Source organism: Schistocerca americana, chromosome 9 (assembly GCF_021461395.2).
Source record: "Schistocerca americana isolate TAMUIC-IGC-003095 chromosome 9, iqSchAmer2.1, whole genome shotgun sequence".
Lineage (NCBI taxonomy): Eukaryota > Metazoa > Arthropoda > Insecta > Orthoptera > Acrididae > Schistocerca > Schistocerca americana.
The window spans coordinates 169,824,388-169,836,981 of NC_060127.1; positions in this window are offsets into that span (position 1 = coordinate 169,824,388).

The following is a 12,594-nucleotide window of genomic DNA, read 5'->3' on the forward strand; positions in this document are numbered from 1 at the left end:
CCCCGGGCGGCTATCCAGTCTATCCATCTAATCTTAAATATTCATCTATAGCACCACATTCCAAAAGAAAGACTGTAAAACTGTCAGATCTGACTCTCTCCATTATACATTTTATCCAGTCATCTTTCTAATATGCTGGTACCATTGAACTCCCACACATCGTCTTCTTCCATCAGCTGGTCGAGCGAAAGCAACCGACTAATCCATGCTCGTTGGGCGGTGCCATGGTGTCCCATCTTTTCACGTATGTACAGAAAAGGCATGTCATGCTCAATGATTCTCTTGGGACCGCTATGGCAGTATAGTGTCCTCTGTCTGCCAAGAAAAGCACACACTTGGCTGTAGGCCAACTTCCATGAAAACGACACAACTCCCTGGGGATGCTCGCCCCTCACAATGAGACTCACTAGCCATCACCTGCCGACAAACAGGATCACAGACCACCTTGGGAGTGCACCTCGCTACTGAGAGAAACGCGAAGTTTTCCTCAAATGGTGCAAATGGCTCTGAGCACTATGCGACTTAACTTCTGATGTCATCAGTCGCCTAGAACTTAGAACTACTTAAACCTAACTAACCTAAGGACATCACACACACCCATGCCCGAGGCAGGATTCGAACATGCGACCGTAGTGGTCGCTCGGCTCCAGACTGTAGCACCTAGAACCGCACGGCCACTCCGGCCGGTGAAGTTTTCCTCCGAGGCACACATGTACAGTGCACTCAATACAATAACACGAAACAGTGGCAGAAAATGAAACACTATCGCGGTTTAAAACATTACTGTAATTTTTCCCTGAAGATGAGACCCTGCTCTCGGAAAACGTCGTGTGACTTGCGATGATATGAATTTTACGTGGTTGAGTCAAATTATACTACTTTACTGATATTTCTGAACCAAGACCTCACCTGCTGCAAAAACGCAAAATTCTTAAGCTTAAATATACGTAAGATTTTAGTGAAGCTTCAAGTACACATCGTTCTGTCCTATTTTCTTCCCTGTTGATAACGTTCGAAGAGTGAAGCCATTGCTCTGAGACACAGCGTAGTTGCACTGTGGTTCAGTAGTGTGTAAAGCGGCTGCTAGAACAATGGTCGGTCCAGAATTGCTGGCTGTATCTGCTTTTCATGGTTTCCAGATTGCCTGTTAAAGAGCCGTCCGTAAACCGACCCATAAAGCCGGCAGGCACACTGCGCTCTCCAGACCTGCTTAATGCGCCCAGCCCAGCCCTGCCCCGCCCCTAGCGTCGGCTGCAGTTTGATGTGGGGTCGTAAAGACGTTCAGTGCGTTGCTCGACGCGGCGTTTCCGGCCGGAATCGTCATACTGGCGATATTATACTACTGCAGGCAGCCTACACGGACCGTTGTCTGGCGGATGCTGTTCTGGGCTAGCCGACCCAGTTCACAGCTGCAGTATGTCAGGATAATGGCTTGATGGCAGAGGAAGTGTGTGCGTGTGTGCGTGTGTGTGTGTGTGTGTGTGTGTGTGTGTTTGAGTGAGAGAGAGAGAGGGAGAGAGAGAGAGAGTGAAAGAGAGGGACAGAGATAAAGAGAGAGAAAGATAGGGACAGAGATAGAGAAAGATAGGGGCAGAGATAGAGAAAGAGAGGGAGAGAGAGAGAGAGAGAGAGAAAGAGAGATACAGAGAGAGAGAGAGAGAGAGAGAGAGAGAGAGAGAGGAAATAGTATGGGAGATAGAGGCGGGCATACTAAGAACGGAGAGAATTATGAATATTAAAAACGAGAGGAAAGGGGGAGCAAGGAAAGAAGAGACACTGGTAGGGAGAGATGAAGATAATAAGGAAGAACAGATGAGTGAATAAAGGAGCCGGCCAGAGTGGCCGAGTGGTTCTAGGCGCTACAGTTTAGAACCGCGGGACCGCTACGGTCGCAGGTTCGAATCCTGCTTGGGCATGGATGTGTGTGATGTCACCCATTCATGCATCCTAAATCTGCCCCAGTCAGTCAAATGGGCAAAGGAGACCTAAAGTTTAATGTGAAGTCCAAACCACATGTTGTTCCTAGCTATTCCTCACACTGTCGAGAGGTGTAGGCTACATTATAGGCAGACTGAAAATTGTCATAGTTGAGCTACATTTGAACTGTGTTCTCTTGTTTTCTAGGCATGCACTTCACCACTAGACCATCTATTTCAACATAGAAACAGATAACAGTAAAGATATTGAGGACTGCAAATGAGAAGGATAGTGGAGACCAGTACAGGGACAGAAAAAGGCATGTAAATATGGAAGAAGAGAAAAAGAGGGAGTGAAGAACAGAGAGAAAGAGAGAGAGAGAGAGAGAGAGAGAGAGAGAAGTGTGGAGAGTTGGGTAGTAAATTGTTGGAGAAAGAGAGGAAAGAAAGTTATAAAGGAAAAAGAGAATGGTAGGAAGAGATGGAAAGAAGCAGAGAAGGAGGAAGGGATAAATGTAAAGTGTGGTGTCACCGCCAGACACCACACTTGCTAGGTGGTAGCCTTTAAATCGGCCGCGGTGGTTAGTATATGTCGGACCCCCGTGTCGCCACTATCAGTGATTGCAGACCGAGCGCTGCCACACGGCAGGTCTAGTCTAGAGAGACTCCCTAGCACTCGCCCCAGTTGTACAGCCGACTTTGCTAGCGATGTCTCACTGACTACATACGCTCTCATTTGCAGAGACAACAGTTTAGCATAGCCTTCAGCTACGTCATTTGCTACGACCTAGCAAGGCGCCGTATTCAGTTACTACGAATGTATTCTGAACAGATAATATTGTGAATCATGTACCGTCAAGAGCGACGTTCATCATTAATGGATTACAGTTAAGTATCAAACTAATTACGTCCGCTTTCTGAATTCTAATTCCATGTCATGTCCCAGACCTCACGTCAGTATAGTTCTTCCCTCCACACGCGAGCCTGCGTGAGCTAAAACGTGTGAATTTCGGTCTCCACTAGTAACACGGTGTTGGCTCTTCTGCCAACACAACATAAAGAATGAATGGAAATGGATAATTGCGAATTAGAGGTAGAAGCAGGAGGGTGGACGTGAGAAGGAATGAGGAACAGAGATAAAATGGTGGTGGGAGAAGAAAATAGCAGACAGGTAGGGGAATGGAAGAAAAGAGGATAGGAGGGAACAGTTGAAGTGAAAGCAGAGGTGGTAGGAAGGAGAGGGACAAGGAGGGATCAATGTTGAGAATTATAGAGAGTGGAAAGAGAGAACAGTAAAGGAACTGGAGACTTAAAGTGGAGGAAGGAAGAAACAGGAAATGAGACATAAAGAAACAATGAAAGGAACTCAGAGGGAGAAAGTAGAGAGTGGGTAATGACGAAAGTCTGGATAATAGATGGAAGTAATTGAGAAGGCTGGAGAGGAATGACAGACAGTTTATGGTTAAATGCACCATTTGAGAACAAGCCTTACAAGCTGAGGGCAAGATTGGATGACGAAGGAAACGTTAAGTACTAAGTGGTTTTTAGAGAAATTACATCCAATTTCATGCTAGTGATTTAATGATACTAGAGTCATCAGTAATCAGGATGGTGAGATAGTTATTTGAAACCCACTCCTTCTGAGAACGGTCGAATGGACTATCTACTGTGTGACTTTGTTATTTGAAATCTCACTTGGGTAGTGGAGGGTAACTGTCAATTTTGAAGATGACAGGGAGAGAATAAATAAAGATTGAGAGGATGATGTGAGAGTTGAAGGAAGTGGGTGTGACACAAAGAAGACTAGATGAAGGATTGGGGTTAGAAGGATAATGGGACGAGGGATACAGGGAAAAAGTTAGTGGGAAGTAGGATGGTCAGAAGAAGGCTGGTAGGTATAAAGACAGACAGTGGAGGAAGACGAATTGTGGGTGGACGAATTATGGGAAGAAGGATGGTTGGAAGAGGAGTGGTGGGAAGAAGGATGATGGAAAACGATACTAGGTGAATAGGTGAAAAATGTAGGAGGGGTAGAAAGTATTGTGGGAGGAGTAAAGGATTGTATGGTGAGGAAGCGAATGTGAGGGAGGGGGTGAAGGAAAGGAGTGTGCGGGAAGTAAAGATTGGTGGAACGAGTAAAGAATAACAGAAGGAGTGAAAGTATACTGGTAGCAAGGAATGAGGATTTAGAGAGAAATGAGGGTGTTAGAGAGAGAAAGAAAGATCATGGGAGCGAAAGAGGCATGGGGCAAACGATGATGACAATGAGAAATACAGATGGAGATGGGAGATGGAAACGAGATAGGGGGGGGGGGGGAGGGGGGGCGAGCAGCAGAACAAGTCCTTAGTATACCCAAAGTTTAGTAGTTTCAGATTTATGTTCAGACGCCAAGCGAATGTCATAATGAAATGTATCACAGATGACATAGGCAGACAGCACTGCCCGTATCTCGTGGTCGTGCGGTAGCGTTCTCGCTTCCCACGCCCGGGTTCCCGGGTTCGATTCCCGGCGGGGTCAGGGATTTTCTCTGCTTCGTGATGGCTGGGTGTTGTGTGCTGTCCTTAGGTTAGTTCGGTTTAAGTAGTTCTAAGTTCTAGGGGACTGATGACCATAGACGTTATGTCCCATAGTGCTCAGAGCCATTTGAACCATTTTTGAACAGACAGCACTGAGTCAGGATCATGTGCCCTGCAAATACTGATGCACTGAAATGATTCTGAATATCAACTGATGTCGACAGATCGAGGAATGTACGACCTTTCCTACACCGATCGAACGTGTCTATAACGCTTCTTCTGGAAAGGTATTATTTTAAATGCAGAAACACCACTATCTTCACAGAAAGGCTGTCCTTAGGAGAACGGTGACAGGGACAATGGAGTGTGCCCTGACTGCATTTTTCAGTATTATAAGCGCTGTTCGCGTAGTTGAGAGTGAGGACATGGGGTTCAGACAGAACAGGACATACGTGGGGCACTAGTGAGAGAAACGTACCTTAGCATGTTCCACTAAGTAATTGTTCCCGGCTGCATAGGATAGTACAGGAAAAAGTTGTTGTGGCTACATAGTAATCTCTCCTGCTACTCTCGTGTGTGTTACAATAGAGAATGAGTATCCGACAGCTGGCATTCAAATCGATACTTTCTAGTAACAAGTATGAAACCGCCTTTATTCCACAAATTGCGAATAATATACGATACTCTATTCCATGCTACCGCAAGACACTAAGAGAAGATGCAAAAAGAATAGAATTATTAATGTTGGAACCTTATAGCTCCTGAGGTTGTAGGAGATGGTGGAGATTCAAAGTTTTTATTCGCTTCTTTTCTCGTTTACTTTTGCACGCAGCTGTTTTACTTTTTTCCAATTTACGTGCAATCAAATGGCCCTATCTTCAGGCACAAAGATGCAGGAATCGATATACGTATCCAGCGTATGCCATCGGACAGAGAGAATGATTACAACTTAATGATTCTCAATTAAGCCATTAGGGAACCTCCGAAACAGTTGAGTCAAGGAATGTATTTCACCTTGCTGTCTGTTGGATAGTTCATGTAAGATGCGTGTTCATCCTGATATTCCTTAACGTTCTAGTTTCAAAGCAATTTCCTCCTGCTCTCTGTCACATGATATATATTGTGTACGTACAGTGATACCCTAATCCATGTATATTAAAGATCCATTCTCATCAGTCTGCCTATAAAATAAACGGCTTTTACGACTTTTATGAAAAACCTATCGAGGCAGTCAACGTACACCTTATGGCCCATTAGAGGAATTAAAATTGCTATGTCCAAAATGAGGTGCGTCCATGAAGAAAGTCCTGCGGTCTACAAAATTTTTACTGAAATAAAAAAAAAACAATTTTTTCCACTTATGGGATACTGTGCACCGAGTAATGGCACAGCTTAGAAAAAAATGATGAAACGTGGACTTTTGAAACGAAGACGTAGTTGTGTCGTATATCTTTGGCTATATTTTTTACAGTAACGAAGCAGTAAATTAAAATAAAATAAGTCTCTTAATCATTACGGACATACCCGAGGAGTAATTCAGACAAATGAAATTCACTGTATCTCAAGTTGGAGTAATTGCGATCACACTGATAAAGATGTTTCCGAAATTTGGTTGAATAGCCCTCGAATATGTCAAGAAACGTGACCAAAAACACACGCCACAACTACATCTTTGTTTCAAAAGTCAACAATTTTATTATTTTTTTCAATTTTCAACAAACTGTGCTTTTACTCCGTGTGCAGTATACTACACTTTAATAAAATATTTTTTTTGCCAGATAAGTTTTGCAGACTGCAGGACTTCCGTTATGGACACACCTCATTCCGAACAGAGCAAGCTTATCTCGTTAGATGTGAATGAATATTGACGTTGATTGCTTCGTTAGTTTTTCCAAAAAAATGTAAAAATTGCTTATTTTACAGACTGACTGAGGATAATGGTTCCTTAAGAAGCAGGCATTTGGTTCGATACCGTGTAAATAGTACTGAGTGCATTAAAAATAAATGGAAGTTCTTTATGATCGACTCTATCAAACTATTGGCAGCGTATACGATTGTTTTTAATCGTCAGGATTTTGTTAGGGAATTTTGAAAGACCTGAGTTCACCTGATACGCAAATCGAATATACCACAGCGTGTCAGTGCAATAAAATGTTCTCGGGTTTCCTACCGCGTCAGTCCGCTGTGCTTGCAGACACACTGTGGATCGAGTTATCGGTTCCGATACTGCGATATGAATTCGTCGCTGAGAGAAACCCTGGAGGATTTTATTGCACCGAGTCCACACGCCAGATACCCGTTCCCTACCAGAGGAGGCAGCAGGTCTCAGAACAGCACTTACTCAACGTGAGGAAGACGTGTTACCTTTGTGCAAGAGTACAGAGAGGTGTGGTGGACCTACCAGAGGAACAGACTACTGGAGTGACGTCAGGTTGGGCGGGGTACTCACTGTTCTTCTTGTAGAGCAGGATCTCGAACTGGTCGTGGATCTGGTTCTCGAGGCACTCGTCGATGCGCGCGATCGTCTCCTTGTCGGTCAGCTCGCCGTACATGAAGGTGCACCGGCACGACTTCTGCATCACCTGCGGGAAAGAGAGAGAGAGCTACTCTGACACCACCGCGTGTGCTATCGCTGACAGTGTCATCAACAGCTGCGGCACCAGTAGACATCAAAATCAGCGCCACTAGTAGTTGGGCAATAAGCGTACCAGCCCAGTCACTGGCATATCCATCATTAGCACCTCTGCTCTCACATGGTACTGTTACTGCCATGAGCACGACAACGATGACGGTTACCACAGCTGCCACGACCAGCTGCAGGACAGCTCTGCCATTGATTTAGTCAAGGTCATCACCATAAATATCACTGGGCTTTGTTGAAAAAAATCAGCAACCGGTTTCCACAAAAGAAATTGTAACCGAAGATTAACAACTAGTTGCTGAATTTTTTCTTACAAATACTCTTACAGTTGCAGAGGATGGACAAAGAACTAAACCACTAGCGTTATTATATCACCATAATCATTTGCAAATACCATGATGACCACCTTACACCTGACAGTAATGATCTACATCAGTATATCAGCCGCGCGGAGTGGCCGCGTGGTTTGAGGCGTCATGTTACGGATTGCGCGGCCCCTGCCGTCGGAGGTTCAAGTCCTCCCTCGCCTGTTGGTGTGTCTGTTGCTCATAGCATAAGTTAGTTTAAGTAGTGTGTAAGTCTAGTGACCGACGACGTCGTTTGGTCCCTTAGGAATTCACACACACACTCTGTATTATCAGCAAGACTCACAATGTTATCACCATCAACATCACTACCACTACCATCACCAACATTGTCATCCTCATATTCCTCATCTATGTCCTGAACATCACTATTACTATAGCCATTACACTGCCTCTGACACTGTCATAATAATAGTGTCACTGTTCTTGTCACTGACACTATGATAACCTAAACCATTGCCATCACCGACATTATACTTGCCGCCTTCATCATCTCCATCCATTGTGGACCCCATCACTGCCATCAACTTCATCCATATGCACCACCACCACCACCACCACCACCACCACCACCAACAACAACAACAACAACACCAACACCAAGACCAACACCATTACCCCTTGACTTGCCTACGGGACTACTGGAAAGATATTCAACTGTTCTACAAATCAACAAATACACAAGTGACAAATTGTACCTGCGCAATAATGAAGCTCACTTAATGGATTCACCCTATCAGATACAGACTACTGGCCATTAAATTTCCAACACCACAAAGATGACATGCTACAGACGCAAAATTTATCCGACAGGAAGAAGACGCTGTGATATGCAAATGATTAGCTTTTCAGAGCATTCACACAAGGTTGGTGCTGGTGGCGACACTTACAACGTGCTGACATGAGGAAAGTTTCCAACTGATTACTCATACACAAACAGCAGTTGACCAGTGTTGCCTGGTGAAACGTTGTTGTGATGCCTCGTGTAAGGAGGAGAAATGCGTACCATCGCGTTTCCGACTCTGATAAAGGTCGCATTGTAGCCTATCGCGATTGCGGTTTATCGTATCGCGACATTGCTGCTCGAGTTGGTCGAGATCCAATGGCTGTTAGCAGAATATGGAATCGGTGGGTTCAGGAGGGTAATACGGAACGCCGTGCTGAATTCCAACGGCCTCGTATGACTAGCAGTCGAGATGACAGGCATCTTATCGGCATGGCTGTAACGGACCGTGTTGCCACGTCTCGATCCCTGAGTCAACACATGGGGACGTTTACAGGACGACAACCATCTGCACGAACAGTTGGACGTCGTTTGCAGCAGCATGGACTATCAGCTCGGAGACCATGGCTGCGGTTACCCTTGACGCTGCATCACAGACAGGAGCGCTTGCGATGGTGTACTCAACGACGAACCTGGGTGCACGAATGGCAAAACTTGATTTTTTCGCATGAATTCCGGTTCTGTGTACAGCATCATGATGGTCGCATCCGTGTTTGGCGACATCGCGGTGAACACACATTGGAAGCGTGTATTCGTCACCGCCATACTGGCGTATCACCCGGTGTGATGGTATGGGGTGCCATTGGTTACACGTCTCACTCACCTCTTGTTCGCATTGACGGCACTTTGAACAGTGGACATTACATTTGAGATGTGTTACGACCCGTGGCTCTTCCCCTCATTCGATCCCTGCGAAACCCTACATTTCAGCAGGATAATGCACGACCGCATGTTGCAGGTCCTGTACGGGCCTTTCTGGATACAGAAAATGTTCGACTGCTGCCCTGGCCAGCACATTCTACAGATCTCTCACCAATTGAAAACGTCTGGTCAATGGTGGCCGAGCAACTGGCTCGTCACAATACGCCAGTCAGTACTCTTGATGAACTGTGGAATCGTGTTGAAGCTGCATGGGCAGCTGTACCTGTACACGCCATCCAAGCTCTGTTTAACTCAATGCCCAGGCGTATCAAGGCCGTTATTATGGCCAGAGGTGGTCGTTCTGGGTACTGATTTCTCAGGATCTATGCACCCAAATTGGGTGCAAATGTAATCACATATCAGTTCTAGTATAATATATTTGTCCAATGAATTGCCGTTTATCAGCTGCATTTCTTCTTGGTGTAGCAATTTTAATGGCGAGCAGTGTGATTTTTGAGGAGACTAAGATATGCCCTGTGCTATTGTTCTTTTCGTGAATTTCTGAGGAACTATTCTAATTTTGTTCGGAGAACGCTAGACCTATAGCATACCCATCAGGAACCGCGAAAAGAATGCTTGTTCTCGAAATTCTGTTGCGAACTTAGCCAGTGGTGAAAATGGGTCCCTCATAAATTATTATTTGGACAAAAAAAGTCATTATGGTTTTGTGTAGAGTTCTTGAAGATCTATTCATAATTGTGATAATTTTTCGCAAATTGGCAAATAATTTTTTGTTACCAGATTATTATTTTCCCGATTACTACAGTTTATTTCCGAAAATTCTGCAGAAATATTAAAATTTTGTACAGATAACTTTAGAACTACAGCATCTGTAACAAGAACGGTGAAAAAAGGTACATTCCCCTATAGTATGTAAGCTTGCCTTTGGCAGGAAATGCTCTTGTCGGCTAAGGTATCCAGGCGTGACAGTTTCACAAGTGCCAGGACCTCTGGCCCCACTGTGGCCGAGCGGTTCTAGGCGCTCCAGTCGGGAACCGCGCTGCTGCTACGGCCGCAGGTTCGAATCCTGCCTCGGGCATGGATGTGTGTGATGTCCTTAGGTTAGTTAGGTTTAAGTAGTTCTAAGTTCTAGGGGACTGATCACCTCAGAAGTTAAGTCCCATAGTGATTAGAGCCATTTGAACCATTTTTTGGAACCTCTGGCCCACTTTCTAGCCTGTGCAGAAGTCTCCCTGCGCCTCTGATGTTCCTGATGGAAATATGTTGTGAATTTATTGTGCAGTTGGTTGTCTTGCAAGGAACCGCTTCAGCGCGAGGTTGCAAGTTCAGTCTGCAGTAAGGCTCAAGTGAAAGTGTTATGTTAACAACTAGGACAGGAAAAGTATTAGCTGCTAACGAATCACCATGAGCATCAGGAGGGCGACAGAGAGTAATGAGGTACAGAGATGTGATGTATGTACTACACTTCACAAAATGGACACCGTTGACACTTAAAGCAAAAGCATTAACTAGCGCCATGAACAACGAATGAAAACTGGGGCGCCACATTGATCACATACGTTCGCATCAGCAAGATTGAAGGCGAAATCTTGTACGTTCATCTAGGTATCCGCTGTTAAAGAATGCATACAGTATCGTATTGGTGTAACAGAGTCATGAGAACTGATGGGACGCGACGGCATGAAGCCGAATGCGAAACACTCTGTCGTGGATCTTATGGTTAAACTGACTATCCTTCAAGGCGTAGCTGCAGCTAGCTAGAACATGTTTTATAGACACGAAAATAAGATTCCAGAGACTGAATGTCTCCAATGCAATGAACCAGGAATTATTACGAGCTATTGGCCAAAATCAGTGCTCATTCTACAGTGGGAGCTCCCACTCTTGCTTGCTGCGCGGTAAGTATTCCCTACTGTCCTTGCAAGACCACGCTACCGAGAAAGAGTTGTAAGGGGAAGACCGCCTCCAAATTCTCGTAGCACAACAAATAATTTTCCAGATAATTTAGCATCGAGATCAACAGTCGATATAACTGTATACGAATGCGTTAGGGCATTGATGTTAGTTGATCTTGGTACAACATTTGTGTTACCCCTAATTTCCAGGGTTCCTTTCATATGCATTTCCTGTTCCAATCCCGATTGGTCGGAGTTGAAAGCAGATTTTCTACTGAATGATGTGATAAATTTCTCTGTCTCCTCTACAAATTTTCGGGGCGATTTCGCAATTTGCACCCTGAAGTTGAAGCTTTGTTTCAAATTTCGCTGTCTTACGCCTTCCAATTCTATAGCACTGTTTGAAGTAATGGAACCAACTACCTCTTCCCTTGAAACCAGTGTAATCCATATCGCGCCTAATTTGATGTGCATAGCATTGGAGGACGCTATCGTGCACGTCCTGTAAATTGTATCGAGCATCTTGAAACGCGCAAACACTAGTCTTTGAAACAAGTGCGCCTTATCCCCTCTTGCATATCCGCAGTTTCTCTTAAGCACTACAGGGTCAAACTACTGCCGACTTATTCGAAGCTTGCCGCTGTGGCCCACCGGTTCTAGGCGCTTCAGTCCGGAACAGCGCTATTGCTGCGGTCGCAGGTTCGAATTCTCCCTCGAGCATGGATGTGTGTGATGTCCTTAGGTTTGTTAGGTTTAAGTAGTTCTAAGTCTAGGGAATTGATGACCTCAGATGTTAAGTCCCATAGTGCTCAGAGCCATTTGAACCATTTTTAACTTATTCGAAATCTGTCCATAATTGCTTTTTTACTATGTTACGGATGGTTCTCCATGTACCCGGGCGTTAGAAGACTGTCCTTTACTACGTTTCACTGGAGACTGGATTTGTGGTGGTGGTGGTGGTGGTTAGTGTTTAACGTCCCGTCGACAGCGAGGTCATTAGAGACGGAGCGCAAGCTCGGGTTAGGGAAGGATTGGGAAGGAAATCGGCCGTGCCCTTTCAAAGGAACCATCCCGGCATTTGCCTGAAACGATTTAGGGAAATCACGGAAAACCTAAATCAGGATGGCCGGAGACGGGATTGAACCGTCGTCCTCCCGAATGCGAGTCCAGTGTGCTAACCACTGCGCCACCTCGCTCGGTACTGGATTTGTGGACATCTGTCCTACGGGGAGGATTAACTATATGTCTCGACACCTGTTTCAGTATCACATTCATTTGTTAAGCACATATCGTTATGACTGTACTCCTCATGTACATTGTCCGCACTGTGGACCATATAGAGACATTCCTATGACTCATCTTGCAGAGACGTTGACACTTCTCTTTGTCTCTGTGCGAAATTCCTTGGGTTGCTTTCTGACGAAATGTCAGTTTCGGCAGCTGTTGTTGTAGATACAATGCAATGTTTTCTTTGTTTATCGTCGCCATTGCCCTGCTGCCACTGTAGCTTTGTTGTGCGTTACTGGACGACTAAGCAGGTCAACTACTTTCCGTAGCCTCGTTCTGTGCTCACCGTTGGATACCTCCAGTGCCG